Below are 7800 nucleotides of genomic sequence, written 5' to 3' on the forward strand. Positions count from 1 at the left end.
AACCTTTCCTACGCAAGTACCTGTCTAAATACCTTTTACATCCTGTTACAGTACCTGCCTCAACTACCCCTCTGTAGGTGTTAGTTGTCCCTCACGTGTGTGGATAGTGTTAATGTGCGGGGATCGCTGGTCGGCCTGGACTCAGTGGGCCGAAGGGCCTGTTTCCGCGTTGCATCTCTAAAACCAAAACTAAGCTAAAACTCTGGCACCTCATTTCATACACCCACCACCCTGTGTGAGAAGAGGTTGCCCCCCAGGTCCTTATTAAATCTTTCTCCTCTCATCATAAACGTATGTCCTCCGGTTCTTGATTCCCCAACTCTGGGTTAAAGATTCTGTGCCTTCACCCGATCTATTCCCCTCATGATCTTATACACTGCCATAAGATCACTACTCATCCTCCTGTGCTCCAAGGAATAATGTCCTAGCCTCCCCAACCTCTCCCTGTAGTGAATGAATCTACAGCTTCTGCAGTGGAGCATGCTTTGGAAATGTACAGGAATTACATTTACCTTTACCTCCTGCCTCAACTCCATCCAAGGACCCAAACAGTCTTTCCAAGTGAGACAGAGGTTCACCTGCACCTCCTCCAACCTCGTCTATTGTATCCGCTGCCCTAGATGTCAACTTCTTTACATCGGCGAAACCAAGCGCAGGCTCGGCGATCGTTTCGCTCAACACCTCGCTCTGTCCGCCTTAACCAACCTGATCTCCCGGTGGCTGAGCACTTCAACTCCCCCTCCCATTCCCAGTCTGACCTTTCTGTCATGGGCCTCCTCCAGTGCCATAGTGAGGCCCACCGGAAATTGGAGGAACAGCACCTCATATTTCGCCTGGGCAGTTTGCAGCCCAGTGGTATGAACATTGACTTCTCCAACTTTAGATAGTTCCTCTGTCCCTCTCTTCCCCTCCCCCTTCCCAGTTCTTCCTCTATCTTCCTGTCTCCACCTATATCCTTCCTTTGTCCCGCCCCCCTGACATCAGTCTGAAGAAGGGTCTCGACCCGAAACGTCACCCATTCCTTCTCTCCTGAGATGCTGCCTGACCTGCTGAGTTACTCCAGCATTTTGTGAATAAATACCTTCGATTTGTACCAGCATCTGCAGTTATTTTCCTACAGGAATTACATTGTTACTATGATGGCATGGTGGCGCAGCGGTAGAGTTGCTGCCTCACAGCGCCAGAGACCCGGGTTCGATCCTAACTACGGGTGCTGTCTGTACGGGGTTTGCACGTTCTCCCTGTGACCTGAGTGGCTTTTTTTCCAGCTTCCTCCCACGCTCCAAAGACCTACAGATTGGTAGGTTAATTGGCTTTGGTACAATTGTAAAATAGTCCCTAGTGTGTGCGGGCAGGATGGTGCTAGTACACTGGGTGATCGATCGCTGGTCGGAGCCGTCTCGCTGAGCCAAAGGGCCTCTTTCTCTATCGCTGTGTCTCTCAACTGATCTACTGAAGAAGGGTCTCGACCCGAAACGCCACCCATTCCTTCTCTCCAGAGATGCTGCCTGTCCCGCTGTGTTCCTCCAGCTTTTTGTGTCTGGAAGTTGCCCCATTATCTGACATCATTACGAGGCCGTGGAAATATGTGACCTTTCTTTCCTGATACTCGTAGCGAGCAAGGGACTTAGTTCGAATTTGATATCATGACATGCCAAGTCTGGAGTTTGGTGCCCAATTAAAATCCAAAATAGCCTCCGTGGAGCATCGTATCATTTCAACCAGCTGCCCATGCAAGAGAAGAGAAGAGAAGGAAGGAAGGAAACACATCCAGAACTTAGTTCATTTTAGCAGTTTTTAAAAAAAAAAAGTTTATTTTGGAGATACAGCGCAGAAACGGGCCCTTCGGCCCACTGACTCCATGCCGGCCAGTGATCCCCCTAGCGATATACTAGCACTTGCCTACACACACCAGGGATGATTTTACTTTGTTGATTAACCGAAGCCAAATTAACCTGCAAACCTGCACGTCTTTGGAATGCGGGAGGAATCCGGAGCACCTGGAAAAAACCCACGTGGTCACGGGGAGAACGTACAAACTTCATACAGACAGCACCCGTAATCAGGATCGAACCTGAGTCTCTGGTGCTGTAAGGCAGCAAGTCTACCGCTGTACCACCATGCTGCCTTAAGTAAGTAAGTCGTGTAAGTAGAGGAGTTTAGTTCAGCTTATTATTGTTGCGTGAACCAAGGTACAGTGAAAAGCTTTTGTTTACATTCTATAGTGCAAGACTTTACCTTGCACTAAACGTTATCCTGTGACTGTACACTGTGGACGGCTTGATTGTAATCATGTATAGTCTTTTCGTTGACTGGTTAGCACGCTACGACAAAGCTTTTCACTGCACCTTAGTACATGTGATAATAAACGAAATAAGTCTTTGGGTATTTTTAAGGCGGGGATTGACAGATTCGTGATTGGTAAGGGTGTCAGGGGTTCTGGAAAGAAGGCAGGAGAATGGGGTTGAGAGGGAAAGATAGACCAGCCATGACACGATGGGCTTAATTCTGCTCCAAAGCCTCGTGAATGTAAATTATCCAGTCAAAAACCAAGACTATACATGAATATAACCATCTTGCAGGGGGCACAGACAAGACAAGTCAAGTCAAGTCAATTTTATTTGTATAGCACATTTAAAAACTACCCACGTTGACCAAAGTGCTGTACATCAGTTCAGGTACTAAGAAACGAACATACAATGGCACACAAACATAACAGCACATACATAAACAGTTCACAGCGCCCCCTCAATGAGCTTCAAACGCTAGGGAGTAGAAATAGGTTTTGAGCCTGGACTTAAAGGAGTCGATGGAGGGGGCAGTTCTGATGGGGAGAGGGATGCTGTTCACAGTTATTTATTTATTTTCATATTTCAGATACAGCGCGGAAACAGGCCTTTTCGGCCCACCAAGTCCGCACCGCCCAGCGATCCCCACACATTAACACTATCCTACACCCACTAGGGACAATTTTTTACATTTACCCAGTCAATTAACCTACATACCTGTACGTCTTTGGAGTGTGGGAGGAAACCGAAGATCTCGGAGAAAACCCACGCAGGTCACGGGGAGAACGTACAAACTCCTTACAGTACAGCATCTGTAGTCAGGATCGAACCTGAGTCTCCGGCGCTGCATTCGCTGTAAGGCAGCAACTCTACCGCTGCGCCACCGTGCCGCCACAGTCTAGGAGCTGCAACCGCAAAAGCGCGGTCACCCCTGAGCTTAAGCCTAGACCGCGGGATAGTCAGTGGCCCCAAGTCGGCCGACCTGAGGGACCTGGAGATAGAGTGGTGGGTTAGAAGATTTTTGATATGGGGGGGGGGAAGCCCGTTTAGGGCTTTGTATGTGAATAGGGGGAGCTTGAAGTTGATTCTGTACTGTACTGGGAGCCAGTGGAGAGAGGCCAGAATCGGGGTGATGTGGTCCCTTTTACGGGTACCCGTCAGGAGTCTCGCTGCGGCTCCAGCCCCTCTTCAGTCAGTTCTTTGTTTCTACATCATCAAGACTCATTCTCTCCCCCCCCCCCCCCCAACTGGTTCCTTCTGCCCACCAGACCACACCCCCCCTTTTGTTTTCTGGTTCCACCATTCACACCAGCATCTCCCCCACCCCCTTGGTTCCATGTGGCTCACCAGTTATTTTTCTCCCCTTTGTTCCAACTTCCAACCCACCACCTACCAGCCTCTGTGTCTCCCCCTCCCCATCCCCCTCCCTTCCACATGCCAACTATGTTCCCCCCACACTTTGTCCACGAGACATAGGAGCAGAATTAGGCCTTTTGGCCCGTTGAGTCTACTCCACCATTCTATTGAGGTTGACCTACTTTTCCCTCTCAACCCCATTCCCATAACCTTTGATGCTCTTCCCAATCAAGAACCACCAATCTCTGCCTTAAAAATACCCAATGTCTTGGTCCCCACAGCCATTTGTGGCAATGAATTCCACAGCCCCTCTGTCTAAACAAATTCATCCTCATCGTTTTGAAGTTACGTCCTTTTATTCTGAGGCTGTACCCTCTAGTTCTATATCCTCCCTTTACTGGAGACACAATTTCCATGTGCATTCTACGTAGGTTAAAGATACAGCATGGAAACAGGCCCTCTGGCCCCCCCCCAAGTCCTTGCCGACCAGCGATTCACCCATCCACACTGCAGTTCTATGTTGTCCCACTTTGTCCTATAGACAATAGACAATAGGAGCAGGAGGAGGCCATTCGGCCCTTCGAGCCAGCACCGCCATTCAATGTGATCATGGCTGATCATTTTCAATCAGTACCCCGTTCCTGCCTTCTCCCCATACCCCCTGACTCCGCTATCCTTAAGAGCTCTATCTAGCTCTCTCTTGAATGCATTCAGAGAATTGGCCTCCACTGCCTTCTGAGCGAGGCAGAGAATTCCACAGATTCACAACTCTCTGACTGAAAAAGTTTTTCCTCATCTCCGTTCTAAATGGCCTCAAACCCAAAACGTTGACCATCCATTTAAGGTCATATAAGTGACAGGAGTAGAATTAGGCCATTCGGCCCATCAAAAATCTACTCTGCCATTCAATCCTAACCCCATTCCCCTGCCTTGTCCCCGTAACCCCTGTGGAATTTGCATCCATGGACGCTGCCTGACCCGCTGAGTTCTTCCAGCAGTCAGTTATTGTTGCTCGAGAACTCTGGGTTATGTCATCTCTACTTGCCTTGGAAGCCAGGTGACATCTGATGGCTTCTGTTTGATTCAGTTCTATCCTGAAGCAAATAATGGAGAAACTTAATCCCTGCAGATAGATTTGCATCTGGTTTTAATGACTCACTTTTTTGCTTCCCTGAAGCAGATGCACAAAGGAAACTATTTGCAATCAGGTCTTCTATTTTGGAGGATAGTTAAGGAGTTAAATCACCCTTTTGTTTCACAACCAATTAGAAGGACCCGAGATTAAATGCCAAAACATTGAGTAACTTCAGTGTGAGAATTCAAAGATTGATAATCATTAGTACAAATTGACACAATATAAACATTCCAAAAATGTTTTAGGAAAATAACTGCAGCTGCTGGTTCAAATTGACTCAGTTCTATCAATAGACAATAGACAATAGGTGCAGGAGTAGGCCATTCGAGCCAACGCCACCATTCAATATGATCATGGCTGATCATTCTTAATCAGTACCCCGTTCCTGCCTTCTCCCCATACCCCCCTGACTCTGCTATCCAACTCTCTCTTGAATGCATTCAGAGAATTGGCCTCCACTGCCTTCTGAGGCAGAGAATTCCACAGATTTACAACTCTCTGACTGAAAAATGTTTTTCCTCATCTCCGTTCTAAATGGCCTACCCCTTATTCTTAAACTGTGGCCCCTTGTTCTGGACTCCCCCAACATTGGGAACATGTTTCCTGCCTCTAACGTGCCCAACCCCTTAATAATCTTCTATGTTTCGATAAGATCCCCTCTCATCCTTCTAAATTCCAGTGTATACAAGCCTAGTCGTTCCAGTCTTTCAACGTACGACAGTCCCGCCATTCCGGGAATTAACCGAGACCCGAAACGTCACCCATTCCTTCTCTCCTGAGATGCTGCCTGACCCGCTTAGTCACTCCAGCATTTTGTGTCTACCAACAATGTTTTATATTGCAGTAAGATGTCGGAGGTGGTCGGTGTGGAGTGTAGGAATGACAGGGTCACTAGCCGCTTAAGTTTAGTTAAGCTGCTTAAAAAGTAAACAGGTTGCTGTTCGACATTGCAAATTGGATTAATTTTAACGGTTAACCATTCACAGTCAATGCTAAATATATGCTGTAGTTTAGTTCAAAGATACAGCACGGAAACAGGTCCTTCGGCCCACCGAGTCCGCACCCACCAGCGATCACCCCGTACACCAGCAACATCCTACACACACTAGGAACAATTTACCATTTTTAACCAAAGCCAAGTAACCTGCAAACCTGCACGTCTTTGGAGTGCGGGAGGAAACCGGAGCACCCATGGAAAACCCACGCGGTCACGGGGAGAACATACAAGCTCCGTACAGACTGCACCCATTGTCGGGATCGAACCTGGGTCTCTGACACTGTAAGGCAGAAACTCTACCACTGCGCCACCGTGCCACCCCTTGTGATGTACTCGTGTGCAGTTTGTGCTTTCAGGGAAAATTGAACAAGCTTCCACTTTCGCCAAATTTCCAAAATGTTGCGACTAGCTATCAGACGGAAACATTTTGGTCCTTTGTGTATGGCAAAATAATGACTTTTTGTGTAGATAAATCATGAGTGGAAAAGACCAGGAATCTGAAGAAGGGTCTCGTCCCAAAACGTCACCCATTCCTTCTCTTCAGAGATGCTGCCTGTCCCGCTGAGTTTTTTGTGCCAGATTTTTGTGCCTTTCTTGGGCAATCTAGTCTCTTGACTAGATTAGAGGAATTGATAACCAGAGGGCAAACTTTTAGCTTTAGAGAAACAGCCCTTCGGCCCACCGAATCCACACCGACCAGCGATCCCTGCACACTAACACTACCCTACACGCACCAGGGACAATTTACACATATCAAGCCAATTAACCTACAAACCTGTACGTCCTTGGAGTGTGGGAGGAAACCGAAGATCTTGGAGAAAACCCACGTGGTCACGAGGAGAACGTACAAACTGTACAGACAACGCCTATAGTCGGGATCGAACCCGGGTCTCCGGCGCTGTAAGGCAGCAACTCTACCACTGCTCCACCATGCTGCCCTATAGGTTTAAGGTGAGGCCAAAAAGATTTAATAGGGACCTGGGAGGCAATTTTTTTTAACATAAAGGGCGGTGGGTGTATAGAACGAGCTGCTGGAGGTGATATTGTATGGGGGGTATGGTGAGAATTTAAATTATTTTAATTCACTCGATACACTAACACTATCCGACACACTCGAGACGGGCAAGTTGGGTTGAGGGGCCTGTTTAACCGAAGCTAATTCACCTACAAACCTGTACGTCTTTGGAACGTGAGAGAAAACCGGAGCACCCGGAGAAAACCCACGCGGTGAAATTCCTCCTTAACTCCTTATCTCCTTTCCAAAAGATCATAAGTAATGAGTAGAATTAGGCCATTCAGCCCATCAAGTCTACTCCGTCATTCAATCATGGCTGATCTATCTCTCCCTCCTAACCCCATTCTCCTGCCTTCTTCCCACAACCCCTGACACCCGTACTAATAAAGAATCTATCTATCTATCTCTGCCTTAAATATATCCACTGACTTTGCCTCCAGAGCCTCCTGTGGCAAAGAATTCCACAGATTCACCATAAAATAAAATGTTATTTTATCCTGTGGCTGGACCTAGACTCTCCCACTCATACACAGATGGGGAGGGGGGACAACAATGTCCAACTTGCATTGATATCATCCAGGGCTGTCAAGAGAGGAAGGCTGCCCTTCAGTGCGGGTGAAGTGTTAATCCAGGGTGACCAGGTATCCGTCTCCAGGTATTGCAAGTCAGTCCAGCCAAGGGTTGCCAACTATCTCACTCCCAAATAAGGGACAAAAGGTGACGTCACCGCCCCGCGCCCCAAGTGACCTCACCCAGCCAGCGGCTGCATGCTCCCACTCCGGGCCGGGAGGCGGGTTGCTACGCAACCTCCGTTAGGCAGCGACCAGGCCTCCGGGCCTACACTGTCTGGGCCTACAGTGGCCTTCGGGCCTACAGCACCCCTCGGGCCTAATACGGGACAAGGGCGGTCCCCTACAGGACAAACCAATTTAGCCCAATATACGGGACAGTTGGCAACCCTAGTCGAGCCTTTCACCTGTGGTCAAATATTGGGGATGTGCAACTCTGA

Source organism: Rhinoraja longicauda, chromosome 6, assembly GCF_053455715.1.
Source record: "Rhinoraja longicauda isolate Sanriku21f chromosome 6, sRhiLon1.1, whole genome shotgun sequence".
Classification (NCBI taxonomy): Eukaryota; Metazoa; Chordata; class Chondrichthyes; order Rajiformes; family Arhynchobatidae; genus Rhinoraja; species Rhinoraja longicauda.